Raw genomic sequence first — 27,834 nt, 5'->3', positions numbered from 1 at the left:
TAATAATCACTGTAAACAATCTATAAATATTACTATCTTTTGGCTTGTTTAGGTTTGAAAGTGACGTCAACGTGTGTTGAGACAGCATGCTGCCTGAAGAGACTGTTTTTTAAAGTAATTCTGACAAGGCTTGTCACATAGGCCTAACAATACATTCTGTTAGCAACAATGTATTGCTGTAACACCATATTGTGTTCGTAATGGGTGAAATTAGATGTTTTGAGTAAATCCTATGATTTTAGCTCAACTAAAAGTGATGTGATTAGGTGACTAAGAAGATCCCCTACTTGTGAAGTAAGCCTAAAGCAGAAGCCGTGCTGGAGGAATTCAATTAGTTTAGCCTTTTCGTGGGATTTTACATTGTTGTCTGAAATAAAGACCACACAGCGCCACCCTTGGCCTTCCATGAGCTTAAAGTGAGATTTGATATGGAGGGGATTACAAACTGAATAGTGAAAAACCATTTTTATTGCTCTAATACCAATAATCAAAGAAAATGAAATAGTTGTATGCGGAAATCTCAAAGTGCCATTGGCTTAAACTAATAATCTGACAGCTATTGTTACTGCAGTTGTTCCACTCTTGGGCTTGGGCCATGTTTACAGCTCGCCTTGTACAGAATATAGAGAACAGGCCAATTCTTCCTTCCAGTAGCGGAATGTGCTTCTGTTTGATTATTAATTAATGTCTCTTATTGCCCGTCTTCTGTTATACAGAGGAATCAAATCTGGAAACACGCATTTGCAAATACTGAAACAACATAAAATATAAAGGAGGCTGTATGCGTTCACATTAACTACTGAACACTGTGGCTGATATATGCACCTCCACTTCTGTTAGTCTGCATTTTGTTTTTTGAGCATGTATGACGTAGAGTTGGACTGCCGATAACTCACTACTGAGCTCTGTTACATGATGACATCATGATTTGAAGGACGCCCCACCAGACAGCACAAAGTTAGCAACATGACTCCTTGGAGCTGTGGAGCTTTGGAAAGTTTGCTGCTGCTCAGTGCGCTAACGTTAAGTCTCCATGTCCCGTTTATTACTTTCTTATTAACCCTGCTCAGTTAAAGAACCCAAGATGTTCGGGTACATTGATGACGGCTGTGTTTCTTTTATGTGGGCAGCAGCGTTTCTTTCAATTGTGTCATTGCTATTTGTATTTTCTCATCTTAGCCCCCTCAGTATAGCTAGTTCAGTACTTTCTGAAGCTTCTGAAGCTGAAGACAGGCAAGTTACAGACATGTGGTCCACAGAAGAAGACCCTGTCAAACCCGACGCAGGGATGTATGTCGGACACTCACCAGGCTGGCCCTGTGAAGTGAATCTGACTCTAGTGTGGTGCTGATCGATATAGAAAAATACCAATATATCAGATTCCAAACGTCTTTCTTCTAGGATTGATTAGAATGTTAGAATACTGATATCTAAAGTCAATAATTTAGGATTATGTATTCTACCATCAACAGGCACACACAATAAAGTAACTATGCTATGACCAGAGTCTACTCTAAATAATGCCCAGTTTAAAGGGACTACTTCTCTCTCCATCTGTCATGGTCATACACAAACTGTGGCTCCATGGATGGGTGAGGCGCCTCTGAGAGGAAGTGTGGAGTCGTCAATGGAGTTTTTTCAGCCCTAAGAACAGCAGCAACGGTGAGTGTGTGAGGACTGCGAGGCACACCACAAACAAGCTACAGAACAGGAGAGGAAAGGTGCTGCTAGCATGAGACAGACTTTATATGTCATTTGGGACTTGAAGGTGTTATCCAGGTACAGAGAGACACAGAGGGGCAGAGAGAGAGATAGCCAAACCCTGACAGAAACATAGTGATATAAAAGCTGCATGAATCAGATCTATATATAATAGTACCTTCACTGGGTTTAAGTTTTGAATGATTAACTTGGCTTTCTGCGAAACAACAAAATCATTTAAGATTTAGACAGTAACAAAAAAAAAAGAAGTGTTTCGTGATTCAGTGACTGCAGAGTCTGGCTGCCAGGAATAATTCCTGACATCAGCACAGCCGGTTGATCACATCAAATAACACGGTGTGAGTCAGCTAGCTGGCTGGCTGGTTAGTTTGAGGGTAATGATTCAGATTTACTTCTGAGGGCCAACTTAAAATTCATGTATATCCTGCAGTGGTGTCTGCTGATGAGCAGATTCGGTGGAACCAGAGGATGATACATTAAGTGATAAGCGTATGGTTAAAAACTAAGAGGGATTTTTGTGTTATCTGAAATCTGTTGCTGATAAGATATAGGGGTTACTTAGTTAAGCTGTTGCGATGGAAAATTGATGAAGTAGGAGTAAAAAAAAAAAAAACAACTTTTAATGAAACAGAATTATAACTTGAATGGAATATAAACAGACTTCCAAGGTGACTTCTGGATAGTTTATAAAAGCATACTAATAGGGAACAGAAAAAAGTTGTCCTTGTTCCTTTGATTGTGTCACTGACGGTCTCGGTCAGCTGGGATCATGCAGCCATATGTTATAGGGACAAAAATAATAATGTTCACGATTAGCATACCAAACATCAAGCACATAAATAATGCAAAAGTTACAGTTTCATTGTTCAAGGATACATCACTCAGAACCAGGGATCAGCATTTTGGGTGCCAGCGTGCAGGGAAGTCTTTGGTAATGAAATGCTGAATGCAAATCCTGACCACATGTTGAGCCAAGGGGGAGGCCTTGATCTCAGAACAAAGCGGTCTTGATCAATACAGGAGGTGTCCTATGAATCAAACCAGGTCAGATCCAACGCTGATGAGATTTTGAAAATCAATTTCCTTGTTCATTATTCGGCACATTTTTGGTTTCGGCCATTAAGCATAATGAAAAACACTTAAAAGCACAAAATCAAGGTGTAGGGACCCAACTGAGATTAAAAAAAGTAGTCCTGAATTGAAACTTCATGGCTACACACATGATATCATGTTAAATGAAGCTGCACGATCCATGTTGGCTAAAGGACATAGAAATAAAGAAGAATGGGAAGCTGCTCGCAGGTGTGGCTGTTGGCTGCTTAGCTTAGCTTTGTTTTTTCTTTTTATTTGAAACAGTAGCCCTATGTTATCTCTTTTCACATTACAAGTTAAATTGCTTCTCGGATGAGCACTAAAGGCTAACAAGTGTTTTATGAAAACTTACGGCTACCTCAGCTGCTGGAGTGTTAACTACCCGAAATCTGACAAAGAGCAGGACAAAGTCAGCTAATGCTCTGTTAAGGTTGCCATGTCTATTCGACAGAACCAGCCTAGTGGCCATTCAAAACCAGAACTGCAAACATGGCTTCGCAAAACCACATCTGCTGCTTTTAAAAAATAATCTTACCAGCATTGCTATGATTGCCTACTGTATTGTAATATGACAGAATAATATATTTTTATAAAAAGCCATATTTTTTGTGTGTTCTTTCACCTTGATCCTAAAATGGCCTAATGCAAGTAAATACCGTATCATAAACTACCATTATAAAATATTATGTTGCCTCACAATATGTTACTCATGTCCTGAGTGTAAATAAGCTGCCTAATTACTGTTAGCATAATAACAAAAACGTGACTTTTTATCAGCTGTGGTTATTAGCATGTCCAAATCTAAGCTAACCAGCTGGCATTATTTCAAGGGCCAAGCATCAGCTCATCATTAACTAACAAAAGCATTTGGGGTTTACATTAAAAAAGGTCCTATTCACAATGCGTATTTAGTGTGCAGGTTATTTCAGAGAGTGCTGAGCAAAGGGTTGGGCTTTTTCCCCTTGTTAGCAGAGCAAGTAGGTAAACTAGCTGTCTAGCTAGCTAACAGCCTTTTGGATAAAGACAACAACCAGGAGAAAGAGGTTTTCCTGCTCTTTTCTTTTTTCACTGAAGGCAGTTAACCTTCCACATGTCAAAACAGGTAACCTAAAGTGGGTTTAATTCAGTCAATACATAACCTATCAACACACACTGTACATGTACTGTGTTTTGGTGTTTTGGCAAAGCTTCAACCACTTCAGCACGAGGACATGTTGCTAAGCTATAATGGCTGCCAGAGAGACAGGTTTAGCTGACGTTCAAATAAGAGATTGATTGGTGCGTTTCACCACAACGTTCATTTTCATCAGCACCGGGAATGGCAGCATCATTTAAATCAACATATGATGAAATATATCAACAGACATTAATCACTAACACCACCAACAATCTCCTCTCCATCATTGCTTCAGCTGGCATTTCCTCTGTGGTCTACACCTGTTTGGCCGAGCCCGCTCTGCCTTAAGGCTTCAGCTTGTGACAAATGAGCCTGTCCCGCCCTGTTTACCCTCAGGAGCTGCTAACACCGCTAATTTCAAACCCAGGCCTCCCTAATCTTTAAATACATTTTCAGTCAGGTGTTTACTTTCTCCATTTCTTCCAGGCTGCTGCTGCTACCAACGAGACGAGAACGAGGGAGCATATTGTTTATCAGAAACTACATTAATTAAAGCCTCAATGAAATGCGGAAGGAGGAGAGGAGAAAAATGTCTGAGTCAAACTTAAATTTGAGCCTCAGTGCGACAGGGTCGGTGCCAAGATGGCAAGAACATTAAAAAGAAGGAACAGACTGTAACAAGGGCAGAGACAAGGAGACACTCTTTAGAGCAAGAGAGAGAGAGAAAAGAAGACAACGAGGGGAAATAAATGAAGTAAGAGCATTTAGGATAGAAAGCTGCCAGCAGAGAGCGAAAAATAAAAGTAGGTAAACAGAAATGTGCTGGAGTACCGCAGACAAAAAAAAAACAACACCAAAAAAACGACTGTACGGGGGGGAATGAGAGAATATAAGTGATGAGGTGAGGCGGCTGCTCGACAGACCTGTCAGGCTTGATGTATGGGCCTCTTATCTACAGGGACCAAACGCATTATCAAAAACACTGAGACAACATGTCAATATGTCTTACTGTGAGCACATGAGGAACAAAACGGGTAGGTGTCAGTGTCTCCGAGTCATGCCTGTGAAATCTCTCACTCCTGTGGCGTGTGGAGCAGGTGGAGGGGGGGGGACTGCGAAACCATGACGACTGAAATGTGGTGACTTAAAGTTAGATTTAGTGGGAAATGGCAAACCGTACGCGGCTCGGGGCCTCGGATTGCAATCGCAGCACAACAAAGCCAAGCACTGTCTACCAGTTTATGTAACATTACATCAATGAACCTCAAAGTAGAAGCCCTAATAAGTTTTATCTATGAGTTCTTGTGTCGTGTGGGGGTTTCGAAAGCGCGACGACACGTGAACAGATGAGCCGACGCTGTGAAGGCTAAAAACAGAATATTGCCTTAGCAGGTGACTTTGCAAAGGCAGTGCAGTTTCATCTTATTGCCGTCCTGATTGAATGAAGGCCAGGAGTGATGACAGAGCAGCGGGGAGCGAGACGAGAGTTTATCCTCTAGCCTCGAGGGGGGACAAAGGACAATGGCTCTGAGTGCACAGACAAAGACTATATGAACATCTCTCCGCTCAGCTCTTTGTTCATGCCAATACAATCATCCCATCCTCCTATTCATATCCAGTATAAACCTATCTTTACTTTAATGCTTTGAACACTGGGGTATGGAATAAGGAGAACTTGAAAGCCCGTCAGGCAGAGTTTGAGGTCTCAATGAGGTTCTTGATGAAAACCCGGCAGCCTGTTTGTAAATCTGTTTGAAAGCTAATCACGACAGAGCTGCTCAGAGAACAGTCAGGTGACACCAGACTGTCTTGGCCGTTGTTAACAGTTAGCTGTACTTCACTTCAGAGCAAATCTCAGTCAAGTCGCTGTCGATCTTTCAAGTCCGTGATTGGTGATGATTAAATTACAGTGTGTTTGAACTTACTCCTTCAATAAGTTGTGTTTGTGGCACGGCTGAACCCAGATCCATTTCATTTTTAGGCCTCATGGTCAAATGCGATGTGTGAAGCACCACAAACACCAGACCTGCCTGAACCTGTTGTGTTTACTCGCCATCATTCTGGGATTTTATAAGGACGAAACTTGCTTTTAAAGGAATAGTTCAACATTTTGGAAGCTATGCCTCCACACATCCTTTCTGAAAATGAAACAAAAAGTTGGAAACCTCTGTCATATAACGATGAATATGAGGCAAAACCCAGCAGGCATTTAGCTTAGCTTAGTTTAGCATAAATAATATTAACAGTAAGCATGTCACTGTCTAAAGTTTAAGAAAGAAATTGAAAAGAGGGGAGATGCCATCCTTTTCAATCCGACCCATAAAAGATGAATTATTCAGAATGATCACATATTGTCAGAGAATTTCAGTCTTTAACTTGCACAGCTTTTCTAGCCTTTACAGCACTTCCACGTGTTGCTACTACTCCCTGCTGAGGCTAGCTTCATATTTACCAAAAAGAGTGACTTCGATCTTCTTATCCAACTTTCAGCAGAACTTGAACTATTCTTTTATGTTTGAGTAGGTAAAGTCAAGTCAAAGTCAGGCCTTAAGTCTTCATTTACAGGATTTAAATGTGATGTAAGTGTAACATGAGGCACCAGGTCACCTCAGGAGGAAATGCAGTGACTTCCTGTGTTGTCTGGCAGTTTCATAAGCACATTATTCCTCAGATTAGGTTTATAGTCCGTCCCTTCACGCTGGTTTAATGTCCTGTGGGACAGTTTGCAGTTTGTTTCTATGAGACCAGTTATGACCAGACACTTCTAGTCCCCGTGAAATCCTGCATGTGGTTCCCTCCCTTAGTTTGATCATGTGGCTGCCAACTTCAGGTTTTCTCAGCTGTTTATTTTCTGTTTTTCTGTTTTTATTTTTGTTTTTGAGTGTGTGCTCCAGAAGTCTCCTTTTCACACTCTTTTTTATGTTGTCTCTTCCCAGTTCCAAAGGCTTAGCCTGTCTCAACAACATGTGTTCTGTTCCAAGAGAGGTACCGGGTCTCATCAGTGATGTCACTTTGCTTCTCACTGTCAGTTTTGTCCTTGGATCGTACTGTACCTCACCACCTGGGAAGCTTCTGAGGAAAGGCGGCAGCCGAAAAAAGTGTCAGGGTAAACAAACAAATGCACAAGGCTGTCAGTTGCGTGCATCAGAGACGAGTTGAACCATTTCCAGCTAAGATCACATCAAGAAATGGTACAGACATAGAAAAACTACACGCTGGAGTTGCATCTGCAGTATAAGCTTGACTTGACGATCACAGGTCAGCTTTTTTTGACTTTTTTTTTGGCACTTTGCCTTCATTTGATAGTTGACAGTGTGGAGAGAGACAGGAAACACTGGCACAGAGAGATGACTGATGGAAATAAAGCCTTTGATTGTCGTCTGCTATATATACAGTTTATATATATATATGTAGTTATATGTAGTAAATGTGTACATTGATCCAGTTTGACCAAAAGAAAAATCATCTTCCATTCAGATGCATGTAAATTGTTTTTTTAACGGCCTCCATGTATTCGAACACAGGCTTCATGTTTGCATTTTTTAGTGGTCATGATCACCATGGCTTCCTTTATGTTCCTTGTTGCTTATACATCAATTTAAAATGTGCTTTGTTGTGCTTCACAACACACGCACGCACGCACGCACACACACGCACGCACACACGCATTTCCTTTGCTTGAATCATGACATTCAGCTTCTGATGCTTGCCCACATTTCAGTCATCCTTGGGAGGAGACAGAGCTGGCAGCCTCACATCGGCCATCCAGGGACAATGCGGCAGGCAGGCAGGCAGGCAGGCAGGCAGGCAGCTCTACTACAGTAGTGGCATGGCAGGTTCAGCTGAAGGAGAGGCACTGACACCCATACTAATGAGACTCTGCGCAGCGCAGTGACCAGGCGTATGCGGGAGGATCAGGCAGAAACAATCACACGGCTACCAGCGAGCTTATTGCCTTGTGGAAAACCCTCTGCCATTCAGAAAGAAAAAAAAGTTTCCTGCTTCCTTCTCTTTGCATCAATTCTTAAAACATTTTGACATATCTGCTGCACACTAAGCATTCACAGCAGCGCAGCCCAGACAACCACCACACATCAGTCTTGTTACCGCAGGAACAACAACCACAACAACCTCAGTTAGTTCAAGAATATCCTGCGGGCCGAACACTGGCTTCGCACTGAAGTATTCGATTAGAAATTATTGAAATGAAATGAAATGGCTATTGCGTATCTTTTTCTCCTCGTCAGCAAACGTTCTGTCTTTGATAGAGACAAGGACAAACATCTTTATTTCATGATATTAGACTCTGGGGGCACTCGAGAACCCCCAGCAGCAAGTCAGAGAGACATAAACACCACCTTCATTTTGTATTAGTGTCTATATTATGTCAGATAAAAAGGTTTTTCACTGTGAAGGCACATTTCAGTATTTTATCTGTGTTGGCAAGAAGGCAAAAACAGTTAAAAAGAAAAGGCATCCACATACGGAAGCTATTCCTTTAGTACTACAACATTGTGGTCCCATCTCAGTCAATGAAAAATACTAAGGAAAGGATCCTTTATTTGTGTCAGCTTGTTTAATGATGATTATTTTAATAAACTAGAATGGCACTCAGTAGAGCACAAACCCCCGCCAAGGCCCAACAACAAAATTGTGATTTTTATTTGGATTCATTTGGATGTAAGGTGGCTTCTTTGTCAAGCACTGGAGAATGACCATGGCAACATCGACTGCTGGTTGGAAACAGGAAACAAACCACGATCTCCCATATAAAAGTCTCATGTTTTGACCTTTCCATCCAGTTTGTCACCTGACTTCCCCCAGCCATGAGAAAGTTCTGTCATGGGAACATTAACGTGTTGTTTTGGATTTGCTAAAACAAGTGATAATGTTATTCCTCTCGGGAGGACACTCTCTAATTGATGGTCGAGCAAATTAGGAAAAGCCTATATATAGATCTTCTTTGTCCTCTTTGAGTTAACCTGACAATCACAATGAAATGTTGATGCTGTGCTGAATAAATCTTCTAATTTGGAATGCCTCTTTAAAGAAACGCATATTTTCCTGGTGTATTATGTGTTTTATTCTTGTAGAATATATTTGTCGTAAATTGCTTGTCAAACACAATCACATGGCAATGTTGCTGAGCCACACGGATTTCTTAGCTTCCATGACAAAGAACAAATGTAACAACTACTGAACATGATGGTATTTACTGCGCGTACATGCGTCTGTGTGATATACAAATTAAAGTAGAAGAGAGGAGGATTAGATGGGGAGATCAAGAGATAGAGGAAGCAAAAGTGCAAACAGTGACCTTTGGGAGCCCTTGCAATTCTCCAGATGAAATTCATTACCACCCCCAACAGATTAATAAAGAGAGAGATTGCCTTGTGCTGACGGACAGATGCTCTCAATGCAGGTGGCGGATCTGAGACTGACATCAGTTCTGTCATCCATCAGCTCCAAATGCTCGACTGTGTGTGTGTGTATGTATGTGTGTGTTCCTTCAACAATACCTATTGAAATGTGTGGCATTCAAGAGGAAGGCAGCTCGGTTATCAAAGACCTACAGTCCTGCTTCCAGACAGGATTCCTATGGGAAAGGCTGGAATCTCCGAGTCATGAAGGATTCGCCCTCCAGCCTCCTGTGAGGCTCGGCAGCGTCTTGCTGCCCCATTACCTGCCAGTCTCCAGGAACAGCTGCCTCATTCCTGCAGTGAATTATGCAACAGCGATGTTTACAATGAAGGCGCATCGCCTGTAGAAGCACAAACAAGGACGTATAACGTCTGTAGGGTGAGGAAGGAGGCTGCGCGACAGTCTGTTCCCGCTTTCGTACAGTTAGGAATCTACAACAGACAGCTCAGGGTGACCTGCTCGTGACTGACGCTCACCGCAGAAGGATGTCAGTGAGAGCGGAGGTCAAGTGATGTCGAAGCAATCTTAGCCATACAGACAGCCTGCTGAGGTTTAGGAACACACAAGACAGCAGTGGAATTGCAGGAGTCAGTTCTCTGCCTGCGTTGCTAATCCTGCCGCAGTGACAGAGCAACACAAGTTTCTGTGTTGCATCACACGTCTTCTCTCTAAATCCAGTGAAAACACACCACGCTCATGACCATAAGCTCACATTAATGAACCGGGAACTAATCAACCTATTAAGAAGCTAATGCATTTCGTTTGCTTCTGGTTTGCCTTTTTGTTACACTGTGCAACATGCAATAAGAAGGTAGTGCCATAGTGATTAAAAAAAGCTGACAAGATCTTAAGTACCCGTGTGTGTGCAATTATTCATGTGACTTTGTGAGCTACTTAAACACAAGCAAGACGTTGTGTGGAGTTTAATGCACATGAATGCACCATGAATAATATACACATAGCATACTGAAGCGTGGAAACCAAGGCAACCATCATATGTGCAAATGCTGTTGTTAAGTGTTAAGGGACCAAAGTGACGTCAAAGAACTCAAAGAGCTGCGTCAAAGGCCGACTGTTGTGTCGCCTCATGTTTCTTGTGTCTCGGCCGAAAACAGCTGCACACAAAGACTACAGCCGGCGGTCAGCAAGGTTGTATGTTCTGCGTGTGTGTGAGGTGAAGGACATACCTCTCGGCGCCGATATACTGTTATGATACAGCAACATTTTTATTTTTACACTTAACTTGCTAATATGGCCTGTAGGAGCCTAAATGCAGTTTATTTAATGTTTGAGTAATTACATTCAATAATTTAATTTCACTGGTCAGTAAAAAGTAATTAACATGGATTAAGAAGGTAGTGGAAGTGTGGATAATTTAGTTTAAAATGTGTCAAATTTGATTTGGAATTAATTTGTTATATTTTGGAGGTAAGCAACTATGATTTTCATCTCCTAGTAACTGCAGGTTTTTTATTTTGATAGTCTCATCAGAATAGTTTAGTTTTCCAGGTGCTTCCCCGGTGTAGTTCTCAGAACCACTTTTCCCTATGTTGAAGTAAACAAAATCAACTTTATTGATTTGTCTTTTTCAAACTGAATGAAGATGCAGAGAATCGTCAGACGGACCTGACATGGCCGACAGTTGGCCTAGTGTGTCAGGGCCTTAAGTATGTGAAGATGTGACGACAATGTCATCTTGCACTCATAATCTTGAAGATAAAACAGGGAGCACTCGACAGCGTACTTAGTTAGAGAGGATTTATACCTCAGGGATTATCTGTGAATAAAACACAATGTTTAGCAAATTGAAACACCCTCAGGCTGATGGAAAATACACGTCTGTATGTATTTGAATGGTATATGTGTAAGTTAATACACCAACAGCCTCCAGGATGGCAGACTGGGTGCACTAAGGACAAAAACTCATAAGGAACAAATATAGTAGCACATCTCGCATCATGCGGTAAACTGTTCTATTTAGCTTCAAGGTTATTGTGAGGGTGAGTGATCATGAGAGTGTTTGTGTTTCGCGGTCCAGCGGGACGTGTTGCATCTATCTGTGAAAAGGGATGACAGGCTTCAAATTGCCTCACCGCTGAGGATGACACAGTGCACTATCACTCCTTACAGCCACAGTCGAAGTGTGTGTGTGTATGTGTGTGTGTGTGTGTGTAGGATGAGGGGATGCGGGTGTGCAGTGTCACAAGGTTGAATGTTGTTCTTGACTCCTCGTGGCCCTGACAGGGAAGGGGCTGTGTGGGTGAGCTCCACAGTCGCTCCTGATCAAACTGAGTTAGTAAAGTTGTAAACAAGACACGGGGGCAGAGAAACATGCAGAAAGGAAGCAAACCTGAATATGGATTAACGTTCCTACAGAGCTCACGCTCTGTGAAAGTTATGTAAATGAGTGAAGACGTTTTGAGAAAATCCTAAAGCCACTTGAATTACTTTTTTATATCAACATATTGTTGAAATGAACATTTTCTAATTAAGTTGATGGACATTAAAGTAGCTATAGTCAATATTTTTTTTTTTATATGTGGAAAAAATGACTTGCTGGATGTGAAAGGGGGGGTTCGTGGTGAGAAAACCAGCCATTACATAATCATCTGACTCAGCAGTTCCTCTCAGCTCTGTAGCATCATGTAGCTTATTGCTTTGGTTTTCCTGCTCGGTTTTACTGTGTCACCTTAACCACACCATCAGCTTTGCTTTCAGCTAAAGTACACGGCTGTTTTGATCTCTAAAAAGAGCCACCTTACTGGATGATGGCTGTCCGGCATCAAACAGCAGCCACACGCACACAGTTTTGCAACCAGCTGGTGGGGCATAGCCGTGTCCACGCCGACAATAACTGGTATTTAAAGCCAAAACATGATCTTTTCCGAACCCCTGTGCCTAAACTTAACCAGAGCATAAGCACATTCATCAGTCTGTCCAATCCAATATCCAATAAAGCATTATTTATGTCATGATTGGTCATGACAGTATGGTTAATTCTAGGCACTCAAACCACCAGGTGAAAATTAGCTCAAGATTGTGTGTATATATATATATATATATATATATATATATATATATATATATATATATATATATATATATATATATATATATATATATATATTATATTATTCACCTCTATCAAATAATGTTAAACTGAGACCACAGTCTTTCCCAAAGACCATCTGAACCAAAGAGGTCTTTGGTGTTGAAGTTCTGCTTGTTCAACTATGACTTGAGCGTGACAAAAAGACATAAAATGTCCCTCTATAAAAAGGATTGTCACTGAACATAAGTCTGGCAGCAATAATAAAGTCATTTTCATTAGGTTCAACGTCATTTCCATGAGACAGGGTTTTTACAAGTAGCACGTATTGTTGATGGTATAATACAATTGCAAGTTATGACATCGCTGCAGTTTTTCTAACTTCTCTGCTATCCGGAGCGACGGCAGTCACGTTATGTAATTATGCAAGATCTTGACAGTGTGCACAGGAAGGATTAAGTCAAAGCAAAGCCATGGTGTGATTTCTCCAACTCAAGCTTAGTTTAATCTGCGCTCCACAAAGGGCTACAGTATTCCTTCCTGAAATCCTCAACTTAAATGTGTGTGTACGTATATCTGTGTGTGCATGTGTCAGTGGATTTGCACATCAGCCTGCTGCAGGGTGAATCATTACTTTACCAGTTAATGTAGACAGTAAATGCTTGTCGAAGTGACGTAATGTTTTCTCGCGGTTGTTGAGTTCAATGCTGCCTGCACACTCATGTGTACTCTCCACATACAGCACTTTTTCTGTGTATTTATTATAAATAATTAACACGAGTAGGACGCTGACTGCCGGGTTACTGCTGCCGCTGCAGAGGCACATTAACATATTAAAGGTCGGTGTCCTCCTTGAGAAATAGTGGGTTCTTTAAAATTAAAGGCCTTATAATGAGAGGGGGACATTTTTAGCCCAGATTTTTTTGGACACGATGACAATCTCTCCAGGCTAATGTGGGTTGAAACTGCTAATCATGAAGGTGTGAGGAACTCTAGCAGTTCAGCTGTTATGTTTTGGATGCCATATGTCCAATTCAGGAAAAAGTGTTACCTCAAGTTTAACATTCACCGTCACTAAGATACAGAGTCTCTGGTCTGAGTTTGAAACATTTAAATTTGGGCTTTAATTATAAGAGCAGTTTTCATTTCCCAAAAGGTGAAAGATTTATTTCAAATAGCCCAGTATTGCTTTGAGTATAGGATGATTCTACAGCTAGCAAATTACATCTAGTGACTATGTTCCGATCAAACGCAGGTGTCTGTCAATTCTGTATGACAGATGGGGTGACGGATGGGTGAGTAGCAAGTCTGACTTTCATGCAGAAGACTGAAATTTGAGTCTCAACACTTAACCGTACTCAACCTTTGCATTTTTACTAAACTCAACCAAGTGCTTTGATTGCCCAACCTTCACCAGATGTTAACTATGACTACTGCAGCCTAGGATGCCAAATTTCACACAAAATTGTAGTGCACGCGGGAGAGTTTTTAACTAGTAAATTTAAAAGTAGTTGCAGTTTTGTTGTAGAAAGTGTTTGTCAGTTGTGACTTTTCTTTGTGTTCATTCACCGCATTGCACGTGGTGCGCGGCAGCCTAGCACGTCTTCAGCACACATTTTTCTTGGTAAATGTGAGACTTCTTGTCACGTCTGCATCTTCACAACCAGAAACAAGGAAGTACGATTTCAAGATTTCCATGTATGGCTCAGTGTTTTACACAGGACACAGCTATGACGAGTGAAATAAGTCAGAAATGACCACGATCGGTTAAATGTCCGCCAGTTGTGGTGATTAAACAAAACTGCAAGGTCATATGGAATTTTCTTTGATGGTTGAATTTATGAGATGTATTTAGAGATGTATTCAGTATACCTACAGGTCTGTCCTGAACCCTAACCATGTCATAACTGCCATGCCAAGATATTGCTACTTTTTTGCTACTATTTATGGTTAATAGCCATTCAATGTGTTTACATGTGGGAATGTTTCTACATGGTAGTTTTTAGTGGTAAAGGCGGAGTCCACCATCCTGTAGTGGAATCAGATCTTCCATCTGAGCACAATGAAAGCAGAATATGACTCATTCATGTAAAATTGCGCAATTTTATCTCAATGATAACGGCCTCACCCTTTACTGTTCGCCTTACTACACAACACATCCAGCAGTGAACCGAACATGGCTTTCTGCTCTGCAATAAGACAGTTCAAATGGGGAAACACAGGGTGGCTTTTATTATAAAATAGCTAAAATGACAAAAAAAACGTCATTGCAAGACAAATACCAGTCATTTTCTGCATAGTTTGTCAGCGGATCCTTTCAGATTTTTGTAGGAGGTGAATGGAGCAGAAAGAAGCAGCCACAGTTATCTATTACGTAAAGAGCTGCAGGCAACAGGCTACAACAACTCAGCAAGGTAACAAACTTAGCTGCGTCCTGCTGTTGTGTGGAAAAACAACTTGCGCTGCAAGAAATCAGATTGTGGTCTTTGACATCTTTACTGGAACAATATAGGATCGATGGTTGCACTGTAAAGCTCTTATGCTTTATTTTCAGTATTTGCTCAAGGACACTCGCTGTAACGGCAAACCACCAAATGATAGAACTTCAATCTTAGGATGACAACTTCAGCATCAGATATAAAAAAAAAACACACACACAAAAACACAACACAGTCCCCAATTGATTTTTCTGTCTGGCAATAGTGTTGATTAAAACCAAACATCTAAACATCACAAAACAAAAGGCTGGCTGTGCTTTGTCTTTGACTTGAACAATACTTAACAAAAGAGTTGATGCCGTTTGGCTTCGGTGATCTGTTGAGAGTACGAGTGAGTACGAGCTCAGTGAAGAATCTATTTTAGCAAACAGGCTTAATCAACGTGTGAAAAACTGGAGCCACGGGCACACATCCAAATCTTAATCTGCCTTGGTCAGATGTGTTAATTATCTCTATTAACGTGTGGGACCCTGATCCTGGTATCTGTGCGTGAAATAATGTGGAGCCATGTATGTCAGAAGGTGAAAACTATTTTCTGGTGTGGTGTGTGCGAAGTAAAGATAGCAACAGGCGTGATAACATGGGATGCCGTGTCCATATGGTGCTCAGGGCCGGGCCTGTGACACAGGCACACCCGGGGTCAGGTCTCAGTTTAAGTGGATGTAATCGGTGGCAGAGGCCAGAAGGCTGACATCCCATGGTGTTAATCTGCGGAGGGTTCAGATCTGCTCTCAAGCCCAGTGTGCTCTGAGATGTCATGCGAACATTTCATCTGAGACAACCAATCACTAGTGAGAAATTAGCAATGACACAATCAATTCAACTTGCTGTTAATGAGGAGACATACTGCTGCAGGCAGTGCGAGGCAGCAATTGATCTTTTTCCTGCACAAAACACAATTTTCCCTTCCAAGTTTGTCTGCACATTTTTTCTGTTTGCCACAATGTTCCCACATGCTTGGCCATCAGCACATTAAAGTCAATACGAGAATGTTTCTCTGTCGTCCCTGCAGCTTTCTGGAATATGTATGAAATTCTGCATTTGATTTCCTTGCCAGAGGGAAGCAGCTTTTCAAAAGGCTAAATCTGTTTTGAACACCAGTTTTCTCATATTTACACGGAAGTAATTAAAGCCAACTTGTGATTCAAGGGCAGCGGATATTACAATGAAACCCTGTGAGCTCTGTCCCTGTCCAATTTTTTTTTTTTTATACACACAACCACCCACAGACACAATCACCAAGAACTGCCCCAGAAATCCAAGCGAAGGTTATAGAAATTCTCTTTGTAGTCGCAAAACAAAATATCCCAGAGCTTTGAATATCACCCTGCATTATTTCCGCAGCATCCTCGATGCTGCTCTCTGTTGCTGCGTCTTTCACACAACAAATGCCTCTCAGCCATGTTAGGCAGCCTCTCGATCAAGGCTGTTTCATTTCTTGTCCATAACAATTAATTTTCAGTTGTGTTTGTAAATGCTGCGTATTTGCATTCCCAGACTCAATTTTGATGCTTAATATGCAGAGGAACTATTATTCTTTGGGCTGCCATGAAAACACTGACATGAACAAACAGCTGTTGCTGGGATCTTCCCCACAGTGGACACACAAGACACAATTAATCACCAAGGGATGCAGACTCATTAATTGCTGTGTGCTGATTAATCGTCCCTGGTGAGGAACGTTCAGCTTAACATGCAAATTTGTGTCACAGGATCCATTCAGCACCGCAGCCCAGGCAGGGACTTATTGTAAAATGACACAAGCGGAGAGATAACAAGGCGCTTGTCAGAGGCCCACTGTACAACAGTTGTTTCTATTTTGAGCTCTTACACAAGAAGTGGAAAATGTGAGATTGCTACAAGTTTGACGAATGCTGAAGAGAGGGCTGAGATTCAAGGAGGAAACAGATTTATTTAGTGTGACGTAGACTGTTTATCTTTTGATTTGCTTTGTCCTTCGTTGGTTTGCTGCATTAAAACAATCCGCCAAAACAGAGGAGAGGAGAGGGGAGGAAAGAAGAGGAGAGGAGAGGAGAGGAGAGGAGAGGAGAGGAGAGGAGAGGAGAGGGGAGGACAGGAGAGGAGAGGAGAGGAGAGGAGAGGAGAGGAGAGGAGAGGAGAGGACATAAGAGGATAGGAGAGGAGAGGAGAGGAGAGGGGAGGAAAGGAGAGGAGAGGAGAGGAGAGGAGAGGAGAGGAGAGGAGAGGGGAGGAAAGAAGAGGAGAGGAGAGGAGAGGAGAGGAGAGGAAAGGAGAGGAGAGGAGAGGGGAGGAGAGGAGAGGAGAGGAGAGGAGAGGAGAGGAGAGGAGAGGAGAGGAGAGGAAAGGGATTTTCGAGGGGAGTGACCTGAGAGAGGGAAAGGTCACTGACTCAGCAGAATGGAGCAGCATCTGAAGAGACAGACTTTAATCACCTCCATCAGTTCCTGCATGAGGTGGACTGAGAGCAGCATTACCAAGGTCATAAAAAATGTCTCTGTGTTGAGGTAAAACTGAGATGCGAGATGAGCCACTCTCCTTAGAGATCCATTTCGCTCTCCATTTGAGCCCTCTTTATCCACAAATTTGAGAGGGCGGCGATGAGACAACAGCTGATCAGATGGAGCACTAAGACACTTCATGGTAAGGAGGAAGTGTACACACGGCTGACTTCAGAGCAGCGTTCTCTTCTGCCTGAACTGAGTTTACACCGACGCCTTGTTGCTATGGTAAATATAGAGCAACAACAGCTTGAAATTATCTACTTTATTTGAACTATTTTAAGTCAAACAGGCTGTAAACACGTTAGCATTTCTCTCCCTTCAAACTGCCAAGCCACACGAACACGAGTTTTACACTGCAGCAGAAGTAATCCATCCCGGCTCATTTCCAGCTCATCATTCAATATGAGACAGCCTGACGAGTGACAGGAGAGGCTGGTGTATCCGCTATATTGTAATTACCTTGTTGTGTTTGTCAAGTGACCTTACACCCACCACATACGGCTGATATAGTAAAGAGATTGGCAGAGGGAAGCCAGGGAGTTAATACAACAGGAAGAGAGAATGGGAGACTAGGAGAGAAAAAGAGAAGACACTAGGCTTCAGAGACTGTTGTCCGTGTTCATTGAAATGCCAATTAGGGCGATACCTTGTGACATTTCTGCTCTTTCTCCACGGCTAATGCACCCCGAACATGGGCAGTCGTACTTCAGAGAGCTTTATAATGCTGAGGCTCTAACACAGTCGGTCACATGCACACAATATCTTAACACTCTCTCTACTGCCAATTGTCAAAACAGAAGATATGAAACTCTTTTCTGTGACAAGTAAAAGTCCTGCATCCAAAATCAAGCCAAGAAAAGTCAAGTACTTCAGTAACTCTTAAGCAATAGTTCTAGGCATGGATCGATTCTTGGCCCTGGCCAAATACTGGGACAGATATTCAGCATTCTTCAGATTTTTTTCATTGCTGATAAATAAAAAAATGTTTATGTAAATACCTTCACGTCACTCGTTCTTATAATAATTTTTATATTCTTATATATGTTGATTTAATTGATTTAGTGATGTTTACTACTTGAAACATTTCTTTTGAAATATTTACAGGATTTCTTTAAACTGACCATGTGACTGTTTGTTACTGATGCTTTAATTTGTGCTGCTGTAGCTGTTTGAGTTGACGGTTTTAACTATATTTTTCTGGGTAGTTTAATCTGTAACAACAGGTCATATTTCATCATGACATGTCATTATAGATTTAAGCTTATCATGTGTTTTTCTATAAATGCAATCATGAAACAATTCGGATTTACAGCTGTCCAATTAAATGCAGTGACAGAAAGTAACCATACATACATTTACTCACACTGTGTTTTAAGGTACTTGTACTGACTTGCTGAATTTTATGATACTTTCTAAAAAAAAAATAATTTGGCAGCTTTGGTTATATGTTACTTTAGTACTAAGAACCCGATTATTCATAAAATTATAGTATAGTAAAGTTAGCTCTACCTTCAGCAGCTGCAACATAAGTAATGCTAACCCATTAATTATATTCCAATATAATAGTTGGATATATGATTCATAAATAGGACATTCTGCATAATAACAGCTGTTTGTTTAATTTCACTCTGATAAACTCTAATTTACTGTACATAGTGTTTTTCTAGTCTTATAGACCACTCAAGCTGAACTACAACACAAGTCTTACAACACAACATTTCCATTGGTTGATTACGTTTGGGTGAGGGAATGCACTTTCTTTTTGCTTGTGATCTAAATTAAGAAAAACATGCATTTGATCAATTATTCCTGTTTACAATAATTGACATATTGTGTTAAGAAATGACATGTAAATGAGCCTAAATTCTACATGGACAAGTTAGACACACCAGGGCAGCCACCGTGAAATGTCAGTCTGGAGCCCTGGCATGGAGGAGGCTAACCTGCTACTCATGAGCGGAATCATTCATTCAGACACTCACACAATGATGGAACAGCCAACGAGAGCAATCTGGGGATCGGAGAGGACAGGGATCGAACCGCAGAAGGAGCCTAAAGAAGCATAAGATTGCAGCACTCAAGTAAAGTGCCCCAAAAACTGTACTTAAGGACGGCACTCGAGTAAATGTCCTGAGTTATACTCTTCCACTGGTGACTAGTGGAACTGAGAGCGTTCAGGAAACACAACCCACCAACTGCAGTCGTTGCTCACAAGGACAAACGTCCATGCAGTTAATTGACATGACAGTGATCTGAAAGTCAGCTTCATGTCTTCAGTGTCTCTGTTTGCGCAGCACCGGTTCAGTCACTGAAGGACTCCACAGGAGTCTCGCTGTGATGCGACTCTCCGTGTCCTTTGACGTCACGCTGATGTGTGTGATACTGTACAGCATCTTGTCTAATCACTCCCTGCAGTAGCCCTGACTAAGCCAGTTTGAAAAAAAAAAACACCCACCACCTTGGAGTCGAGCCAGCTGGGTTTTCTTCAAACTCTCTGGTACTGTATCATCATGGCTGTTGGCTCCCTGGCAGCAGATATGACATTGACACCTTCGTGAGAGGCTTAGGGCCCCCCACCAGCAGCGGTTGCATGCAGGATACATAGAGCTTTTTTTTCCAGCGCTCTGTTTGCACCGCTCAACTACTGAGTTTGTGCTGCTGTTTAAGCAATTCCTATACGCATTTAGGAAACTGGAAACAGAGGGTGTATTTACCGTTCAGCCTATAGTGTGATGTGTAAACCTGTCAGGCTGCCTGTGCACTCCTCTGGCTCGTACGCTGACATCCTTCATTGTGCCATCCACAGATTTGTGGTCCCATTGAGCTGCGAATGAATTATTAATCAGCCTTCCACTAACAAAATGGGCTTTTAATTGTACGGACGACAACACGGAAACACAGGCCCTCGACACAAGCCACGCATCGATCGATCCCTAAACTCTGGACCAAGACTCATCCTCAGTCAGAGGATTAGAGGGCAGGGCCCCCTCTTTTTAGTGACAAAAAAGCGGAATATCTTTAAATTGTTCTAGCAAGCAAGAGTGATGAAACTTCAAAGAGGAGACAGAAGGAGTTAATGCTGTAGTCTGAGATTTTAGCCTCATCAAACGCCGGCATAAAGCAACACAACTGAGCACGAGTGCATGGTAATTTAGTGCTGATTAATTCAAAATCTGCACTGAGTTAAAAGCTTACAGAGTATGTGCCTAATTGTTCCTCAAAAAGAGATGTGTTTTCACCCTTCAAAACTCTAAATTTCCCTAATTTCCCTTCCCTGCAGAAATCCTGAAAGCAAAAGGGGGTTTGATAACTTTGTCAGATATATATATATATATATATATATATATATATATATATATATATATATTCATCCTGCTGCCTCTGGAAAACTGTTGGCTTTGGCAGTCTGGAGCCACATTCCTGCTCAGACCCGGCGTGTTGACATGACATTTACACAAAGTCACATATACAGCCGCACTCATGAGTCGACAGGTGAACAGCGACCTATTTTTTTTATTTTTTTAAAAACAGGCAAATCGCCAATTTTAAACTCAAGAAGGGGGATTGGCGATTCAACAATGCTGCCTGATGAGCTCCAGTCGAGCCATCACATCTTTTTTCCCACCTTCTTATTTCATTTTCTGACTGAAACCCGCAACGCCCGCTGTTAAGAAAAAAAAAAAAAACCTGAACGTGTCAACAAGCTTACCTTCTTCTCATTTCACTGTGATCAGCCGCAGATGGGTGTCGGTCACACGGGAATAGTTATCCAGCTCTTACATGTCGGCCGTGATATCAGTGTCAGCCGGCTGTTTATCAGTCGGGGAAGGTAAACAACGCGGTCCTATAACACAGATAGAAAACAGCCTATATGTTTATTTTATCCTTCGGGGTGTTTGGCTGGGGGGCTCGCTGCGGTCATCGCCCATCGGTCCTTCCACACAGTTGAGCGGTTCTTCCTCCCCGGCAGCGGCAGCTCACCGGTTTACGCGGGGATCCATCGCGGCAGGGACAACGCAGTTTGGAGGCTGCCGGTGATGCTGCTGCAGCAGCGCTCGGTCCGTCGAGACGCGGGATGAGAGAGGTGGGGGTGGGGGCATCCGAGGGCCCACGACCAAACACTCAGCAGCTCCCGAAATGAACTCATCGGACCCGAAATCACGGTCTCATGAGCAAACGGTGGTTGATGAATCATTCTGCGCACTGAGAGGCGACATGCGTGCGCGTGAGTTTTGTTCTTCGGAGTGATGCTGTGTGATGATTCAAGGGGAGAGGAGAGAGACTTTAAAGGGTCAGTTCATTCAAAAATAGATGTTGAGGTGCAGCTGCTATTTTAGATTTAGGAAAGTACCAATAATAATCCCCGCCCCCCAATAAATACTGTAATCAATTGATCAGATGAATGATGATGTCATGGGATGGCTTTTGTTGAAGTAGGTCTGTAGATACAGTTTACAAGGGCTTCAACTAACAAATGTTTTTAATTTTTTGATTATTCTACTGACTATTTTCTTCAATTAGTTCATAAAAAGGTAAAAATAAATAAATAATAAGAATAAAAATCCCACCACTGTTTTCAGGAACCTAGAGCGTCTCATTGAGTTATTTATCCCTCACATGTAAATTAGTTGACAGGAATCAGTCATTTAACAAGTACAGTAGATAACTGTAATTTAACAGCATAAAACAGTATTTTTAATGCATCGCTGTAAATTTATGGTGGATTACAACCGTACCATACTGTATTTTTAAAATAATGTTAAATATTCATCTCTCAGGACTCTCAGTGAGGGATAATGCTGGATGTGTAATCAACTGTTGTGCTAACAAGCTAAGCCATATATATCCACAATGTGTTCACAGCTTGTGTCTGCTGCCCCCTAGTGGCCAAAAAAAAATCTGTTACTGCAGCTTTTAAAACGTCCTGTTAGCTGCCTGCTGCTAAATTAGTGTGTTTTTGATCATTTAAGTGCTGATTGTGCTCCAATAAACCTGATTAAAATGATCAGCTCGTCATTAAGCTCTGATAACGACCCATTCATTTGAATCAGGTGTGCTGGGGCAGGGGAAACTATAAAACATGCTGTTAGTTTCATACTAGATAAAGTATTTAAAAATTAAGTGTTTCCATTATTTGTTGATGTTATGTTTCCTTTTCTTTCCTTTCTTTTTTCATTTATTTGCCACACGTTACTTAATTTATTCACTCAACTCCACAGTAATGTATTCTCTTACCAAGCTCTCCTCTCTACAAATTCTGGTGCTGTGTGCTTCTTTATGCGTTTAAGTCAGCCAGTGGAAATTAAATCAGTTAAATTGGAAAATTGAGTCAGTGGAGAAAAAATACAGAGATGATCATGATGGTTTATGGTCTTCTCCCCATATTCCCAGACAACGGGTGCTCGCAGTTGCTCCATTATTTACTGTGTGTGGAGCGGCTACAGGATTGTTGTATTGGGATGACATCATGGCTACAGTCTGTCTATGTGCTGTTAGTCTTAATACCATTACACACAATATGTGAACGGCTGGATTTTTTTATCTACAAAAAGCTATGGCTACTCGTGAATGTTTTGTCACGGTGAATAATGGCCACACAGATGTTTGGAGGCACAGATGCACACATGATAGGCGCACACACACACACACACACACACACACACACACACACACACACACACACACACACACACACACACACACACACACAAAGAGAGGTCTGTGCCACCAGCAACTGCATGAAAATGACTAATCTCCAGTTTGAAATCAAGCTGACAATAACAGACAATCTGTCCTCTCCAGAGTAATGCCCAGTAGCACAAGCATTAAGGATGGCTGATTGGATAAGACCATGACTAATAATTCTGCATCTGATCCAAAGGCTGGATATCCAAAGGGGGCACCAAGGCAGCCAGTGGTTGTGTTGTAATCTGAGTACTTTTTCTGTTCATCTTGTCTTTTTCATCACAGGGCTGAGTTATCTGACATCAATCTCCTCGCATATTGTCTCTCGCCGAGGTAGATAATAAGTTCAGCTTCCAAGTTCAGCTGTAGTGGTCAGTAAGTCAACCTGCATGGCGACATCGCTCTTGGCCAGTCGCCAGGATAAAATGTTGGCATTGTATGTTTCCGTAAACCATTGAGGCATTTAATGTGTACAGCTCATGTGTGTCATATCAGCATTTCTACAACATGTGTGCAGATTACATGTCGATGAACTGACTTTCACGTCGGGATGAAGATGGGAGGATGATGGTGAGAGACAACCGTTCAAGATGCTGTTTTAACGTTTGTAGGCTTGTAAGCATGAGACCTGTTGTCTTTATTTCACTTCTTTATTGTTTTTCTTCCCGTTTTATTGGGCTTTACTCACCTCTCCTCCCATTTCAGATCCGCACCTCCTGCCCTCGTGTGTTTCCCGCCTTTGTGATGGCCTGCCCCCGCCTTGATGTGCTTGACCTGCATCCAATTATCCCTGCCTCCCTTGTGTATTTGGTCTGTGTGCTCGCAGTCCTCTGTGTCAGTTCGTCTTTGTAAAATTTCAAAAGATTTAGTTTAAAACACTTGTTTTGGTTGCCACAAACATGGCTGGAGATGTTCATCAAAAACATTCATTTCGTCTTGAAATTGTCTTGAAGTCTCCTTTAAAATATCCACTGGAGCCAGCTTATAAGTGTTGGTACAAATGTGAACGTATTGATGGCTTGCAGAAACATTAACTGCCAGCATTTTATCCTGCCGACTAGGATGTCGTGGACCAAAACATAAACTTTTCCTCGAATCTGACTATAGGCACAGCTTTGTCACAACGTCAAAATGAAAACACAACACAAAGATCATAAGGAGACGTGCAGTCGCAGCATGAACACAGGAAAGGTTTCGACGTGTCAGACTTTCAATAAGAAGCTGCATGCGGTGGGACACCAAAGTTAGCACCGGTGGGGGACCCACACAGACACAAGGAGAACAGGCAAATTCCACACAGAAATGTCTTTGTCGAATGAAGTCAGTGGCTGCAAAGAAACCTTCCTGTTGTGGTGTGACAGTGCTAACCACTCCTCCAACATGTCACCTTATATCATTATGTTGTTATTATTCATACCCATAGCTCATACATTGTAGCTGCTGGAGTTGCACGATGGGAAATTAGCATACTTCACGTCTACGGGAGTAGTTTTTAAATCTCTAATTTTATTGTCTATTTATTACATTCAAAGATTTCATTTTCAGCCTCTCCCTGCTTCCCTAGCATGTAAATTCCACCTTGGGGATCAATACACTCTGATTTGATTTTATCTCTCCTGGCTCAGCTTGAGAGTGAATAATTACGGCAATGTAAGGGTAACAGGTATGATATTAAATCACGCAGGAGCTCAAATATGTTGTGTTTTTTTCTAATAGACAGGAAAAAATAACTCATGGGGAGAGCTACTGAAGAATAAAGCCTTGAAGAGAAGTTCAAAGCTTTGTTCTGTGTGTCTAGTCATGGCCCTGCCTCTCCGATGTGTTTCATGCAGTCAGAATAAAGGATTTTGTTGTTTCGGGCCAACATTAAAACCCAATGCTGCCACAAGGAAGTCGATATGAGGAAACCACAGTTTCAGTGCTGCATGAGAAAATATCAAAGAGCAGAGGAATTAAACTCTATTTAACAGCTTTAATGTGGTACGTTATTCTCTTCTTCAATACAGCGTTCCCTGAAATGCTTATGAGATAAGCAGACCATGTCTAAGTAGCTTAGCACCAGCAGCCTGTATCAGTCAAGACGGATCTATTCAGGTAGACGCAAAACAAACTAATTACTGTGATTTTTTTACAGCCTCTCAATACAGAATTTTGCTTATTTTTTAAGATATGGCTTTTTCGGCCGGCTTTTGCCATTAAATGTCTTTTTCCTCCCCTGTAGTTTCTGATCCAGACGTAGAAAAAAAAAACAGTAATTGCTTTCACGATCAATCCATCATTGTTAGTGTGCATTACTTTGTGGTTCATTTAGTCCAAATGCAGAAATTTCAAATAAAAGCAAATGGTGCAGTTTTATTCTCCTTCAAATTTAGAGGTGCAACAAAATGAGGTCTGTGGCTGATTCCTTTCAGCGTTGTAACCCGTGCAAAAGCGTGACACATTGTTGGCAGAGAGAGTGAAAATAGTGGGATAATCTTTGCTTTGTCTCTGGCCTCGCAGTGTGTGCTCAGGCCAGTGAGGACTGTATGATATATAGTGAGTGTTTTGGAGGAGGGAGAAAGCTGTTCCACCATCATCTGCCAAGCTTTGTTGTGAGCTTGGTCAGATCAGTCCGTTCTGTCATTGTCAATCTGTTTTATGTAACAGTCCCCTTATCCAGTGATCAGGCCAAGATGTACAAACTGTTTCTCAGATTACTCAGACAGCATTAATGCCAGGTGTGTGTGCCTCATTCATTCTCAATATTTGTAATGCTTACATCTGCTTAAGATGGCCATTTTGAAAGTCTGATTCTTTTATCATTTTTTAGATCGAATATTTCATATATTTCCAGCGCTGTGAGGTTGTACTCAGGCACGGCGGATGTGGATGTGAGCTAAATGCTTTAATTAGCATAATAGCATGCTCGCAACATTGACATATAAAGATGAATTACACATCTGAAGGTACGACTCTGTTTTTCAGCTACCGTCACGGTCTGATATTAACTGGTCCACCAGTTAAGTATGTGGCATGTTTCAGTGCACATAAAGAAATAATGCAGAGCTGAGATCATTATGTTGAATATTTTAAAAGCAGATTAATTAAGCAGTGTCACAAACATTTTACTACCTATCAATATTATCTGTACTATGTATGATTAACCTGTATGCCCTGTCTTAAGCTCTGTTTCAAAAGCATGTGTTTCCCTAAACACACATTCCAGAGAGCGTGCCCACTGGCATGCATAACTGGGTTCTTCCTGTGGAGGACTGGCATTAAAATGCAGACTGCTCCTCATGCTCGTGCCCCTAAGATATCACGCCAATTATTTGTCTCTGTGGGAGCAACCTATTTGGGGAAGATCTTCTTAAAATAAGAGTCGGGAGTCGCAGCCGCTCTACATCCTTCCTGTTCCCTGACTGGACAGTTTAGGCGGGCACGTGTCACCTCTCGCTGTGACCCTGCAGGGCCATCTAACTACGGCTGTGGAAAGGTAGTGACGTTGCAGTGAGCGTACAAGCGCAGGCTTTTGGTTCTGTTCACACCCCTGCAGACAGAATTCAGTCCCGCTGTGCGTCTCTGCGTCTCCATTTTAGTGAGCTAACAGATCCGTACAAGCTGCCCACGGCTCTGTCAAACATGAATCCCGACCTTTCTTCGCACATACATGCAGTTTTTCTGTTCGGATGTCACAAATCACAAATGGGAAGACAAATACTCTATCGGTTAAAGGGTAAATCCACCCATTGTAAGCATCAAAGTGTGTTTACAGGTGTTGATGAGTACTACTGCATATGTGGATAAAGTAGTATAAAGCCTTTCATTGCTCCGGAGGAAGCTGCATATAATCTGATAAATTGCCTCCAGCGAGGTTACACAACAACAACTGTATTGTGGGTAATGTAGGCACCAGGTTTTCAAACGCAGCTCACTGGTCTACTATTACTACTGTTGGACTTAAAATGCACAGTTTAAATGAGACCGAATGTGCTTTTGTGAGTCGTCCTTCAGTGAACACACAGAAAACACTGCTCCTGAGACGCCTCAACAGATGTCTCACCTTTAATTTCATTATTCATGACATCACACTGCGTCTTCGTGTCATACATTTATCAGTTTACATTACCTTATACCCACTATCAGAATTAGCTGCTTAGTGACATCACTGGGGGGAATACCATAAATCTGATGATGTGCAGTTTCCTCCAGAGCCAGAAAAAGCTTTCTACTACTATTTTTTTCCACCCATGCAGTGGTACTCCTCAAGGCCTGTAAACACACTTTAATGTGTAAAATTGTTGAGATTACCCTTTAAATCATCATCGTAAAAGATGCTCTATTGGTTGTGCACGCTCTTGTTTAGCCTCAGTGCTTTTGTTTTTCCATCACTTTTCAAGAGACGGTTTCTACCTTTGATTTTTAAAACGACATTCACTTGCTAATTAGGTGACTAATTGGATACCCGTCTCTCTGGCTCTGAGTGTGTCATCAGGTTTCACACTGTAATCTAGATCATTTACTTTAATATGTGCCGAGGAGAACAAATTGGTTATAGTCTTCCTTTTTTTATGACTGTAAACAACAGCGTTCTCCACCATATAAAACTGTGCCGTCATCACTTGTGCGGCAAATATTGGTTGTGAAAAGGCTCACCGTCCTGAAAAGTGTTTTCAGGGATGTGATCCGCACATCACAGCCAGGGGATGTAAAAAATTTAGGCCGGCAGAGGCAGTCTGCAATGCACAGAGGCAGTAGGATGTCAGGGGCAGCTGATGAGAGGATGTT

The 27,834-nt window shown here is 41.8% G+C and overlaps 1 protein-coding gene across 6 annotated transcripts in view; it reads right to left on the bottom strand.

Annotated features, from left to right (window-relative positions):
* Positions 1–21,627, bottom strand: part of dlgap4a (discs, large (Drosophila) homolog-associated protein 4a) — a 92,888-nt gene extending 71,261 nt beyond the window's left edge. For 5 of the 6 annotated variants that reach the window (XM_037105322.1, XM_037105325.1, XM_037105327.1 and 2 more), the window contains exon 1: positions 21,092–21,627. The gene's annotated coding sequence lies outside the window, so the exon portion shown is untranslated. The remainder of the gene's footprint in view (positions 1–21,091) is intronic. The other variant, XM_037105323.1, reaches the window with a different exon arrangement.
* Between the last annotated feature and the right edge of the window lie 6,207 nt (positions 21,628–27,834).

This window comes from Acanthopagrus latus, chromosome 7, assembly GCF_904848185.1.
Source record: "Acanthopagrus latus isolate v.2019 chromosome 7, fAcaLat1.1, whole genome shotgun sequence".
NCBI lineage: Eukaryota > Metazoa > Chordata > Actinopteri > Spariformes > Sparidae > Acanthopagrus > Acanthopagrus latus.
Note: the sequence above shows the minus strand (reverse complement) of the source record. Positions and strands in the feature narration are given on the sequence as shown.